Below are 3,313 nucleotides of genomic sequence, written 5' to 3' on the forward strand. Positions count from 1 at the left end.
GCTTAATGAATTTACATGATTTAACTTGTAGGCTAGAATGGATAAATTAGGTTATGTGAATATTATCAATTGTGAGTGGAAAATAGTTTTGATTAATTTTGGGATTAAGAGTGGTTAACAGAATTACTAGTTAATTAAATTCATATATTTAAGTAATTAAGTTGGTATATTTAGTGGTAAAATAAAATGCTCTAGTATTCATAATTATTAAATTCCCTCTCTTATTTGAAATTGATTTAGTTTTAATTAATTGCTTTTGTTTAATTAATTTTCAATTGTAATTTAAGTTGCTAGTTTTAATATTACCAAAACCTAATTATATTTAGTGCTTAGCTCTTAGTCCATTTGATACGACAATCCTATTTTTCTACTTTATTTTTTGAAAACGATTCATGCACTTACAAATTATTTTACACATCAAAGACAAAAGAAGTAAGTAAAGAAATGATATAGAGATGAAAATGGGATTAAGGTGGAGTGAGAACTGCAAGCGTCGTCTTCCAACACCGACTGACTAAGCTATTCTTTTTCTTTAATGGATATGAGAAGGTAATGGTGTTAAACTTTGTTGATATTTCAAAACCTGATGTGTTAATATGAAACATCTTACAATCTAATTAGTAATATGTATCACCTTCAATTCTATGTCAATATATATTGTGTATTGAATAATTTCTTGTGTTTTACATCTTATGAAAAATCAAATTTTAAGTTTCATGTGCTTTATGATATGATATCTAATAAGTAATTATGTTATAATCTATTTGGATGAGATATATGTTAATAGCTATATCGACATTGTATGATTTATCATGTCACATGCATGCAACATTGTATTTATATTAAGAATCAAATTACAAGCCTATGGTTAATGTATGATGTATAATGATATCTACATTATAAAATAAGGATTATATTGCACATATGCATGTATTTTTGAATGGCAAATAATTACATGCTATTTTTTATAGTTTGGAAAATTACAAAGTATACTTGTAAACTCACTATTTATGTGTTATTTCTTTTAGGTAACGATGATAAGTTTTATCGATTTCTCTAGTGAACATCGGAGCATCTTGGCAACACTTGAGAACTTCTAAATAATAATTTATATTGGGAAATAAGTTGTTTAAAGTTGATTATCGGTTGTTTAAAGTCACTACAAAAAAAAAAAATGGGAATTAGCGACTAAGTTTTTACTGACCAAAATTTGTTAGTCACAAAAATAATCCATGAGCAACCAAATTTTGGCCGCTAAAATACTTGGTAGCTGATGTTGGGAAAACATTGGCCAACCACTTTTATTGATCAAATAATTGGTCACTTATGACATCTTTTATAACCGGTAAATATTTGGTCACTAAAGGTAAGGGTGGGAATCTGTTCTTGCTTTTTTTGTTTTTGGCTGGAAGAAGATCTTTCACTAACCAAAATATGTTTCGTTGCTGATAGTTGTCATCAATGACCAATGGTTTGATAAATGATAGTCTAAAATAATATAAGTATTTGAATTATAGCAACTAATGATTGTTGGTAATTGAAACTGCATATTAGTAACCAATTGGATGGTTGCTAATATTTTAAATAATAGAAATTTTGAAAAAAAAAAAAACATATGGGTAAATACCTTTAACAACTATTTAAATATGGTGACTGAAAAGCTATATCAATGACCAAATATTGATGGTTGAACCTTCCAACTACTAAAATAATAAATAGGTAAAAAAAATTAATTAGTAGAAAAATTAGGGAAAAAAATATAGATAGATATTATAATATTTAATAACTTTTAGTTTTTAACTAGTTGTATTTAAAATTATAATTGCAATTAAATATACATCATAATCAAATAAGGTGTTATAATAGTAAATATTTACAAATAAATAGGTTTGGTTCTATTAAACCATTATACTTGTAGAAAAATTATAGATGAAATAAACTGGAAGAGTGAAAAGTATTTAAAAAAAGAAAATTAAAAAAGCTAATGGGAGAGAGAGAAATTAAGGAGCACAATTATCTTTTAGGTGTAAAATAATAAATAGGTTAAACAAAAATTGAAAGGTAAAAAAAGTTGACCCATGTGGATCTGCTATTGATTTTTGTTATTGTTTTTTGTGTTTTGCTAGAATTACAATAATATTATATATATTAAAGGAATGGAGGAGCTTAACTTTAACTTCAAATTGCAATCTTAAGAGAAATCTATGGAGGTAACAACATAGAAAAGTGACTATATAATAAAAAATTATATGTATAAAAAATCCTCATTTATTGATAATGTATTCTATTTTATAACCCAAAAAAAAAAAAAAACTATTGGAGTAAATAATTAGAATGGTTCCACTGGTTAAAAAGTAAAAACTAGAATTCTATTTAAAAAAATATACATATGAAACTAAAAACTAAAATTTTATAAGTGGAATACAATTTAACATATTTATCATTTTATTATTGTTATTATTATAAATGTACACAAACATATATATATATATATATATATATTGATTTTGCTATGGATAGGATAAAGTTCACTTTCGATGAGAAGCTAATGTCAAATATCATTTCGAGAGGGTCAATTTTGTGTCAAAGTGGATAAGTTCACTATGTAGACTTGTTGTATGACAAAGTATTCACTCTGGCATAAAATTAGTCCTTCAAAATAAAGTCTGACATTAAATTCTTACTTTATAAAATTAATTTGGTTTAGGATAAAATTGTATATATTAGTGTGTATATGTGTTTTACAATATATTTGTTTGCAATATATATTTATAATAGTTAGGATAATTTCATAAAAGCAGACTTATATCAGAACTTCATTTATCAACCACCATTGTTTAGTAATATTTAAAGATATATTTATAGTTCACTGAATCTCTATAGTTTTTTTTTTTTAAAGGATTTTATTTTAGTAAATTACTAAATCTATATTAATCTATTTATTATTTTTAAAAATTAAATTTTTAAATGATCTATGAGTTTTTTTTTTTTTGAATAAACGATTTAAGAGTTTTAAAAGAGATCCAACTTGACTATAAAATTATCAATAATGCTAGAGATACTAAAATGTTTTTCAAATGATTTGACATATGACAATATTTAATTAGTTTAGTTTTTAAATTCACTCTATTTAAGGGATGACTACCTATATTTAGGTTATATAGATATGTCAACAATCATTATATTAAAACGTCTCATTTGGTAAATATTTTTTATTAACATTTTGGTATCTATAGCAGTATTGATATGTAGTGTTCATTTTTTTTTTCAAATATACGTTTTGTTTTATATATATATTTAGAGCATCTTCAAT

The sequence above is a fragment of the Ziziphus jujuba genome, chromosome 6 (genome assembly GCF_031755915.1).
Source record: "Ziziphus jujuba cultivar Dongzao chromosome 6, ASM3175591v1".
NCBI lineage: Eukaryota > Viridiplantae > Streptophyta > Magnoliopsida > Rosales > Rhamnaceae > Ziziphus > Ziziphus jujuba.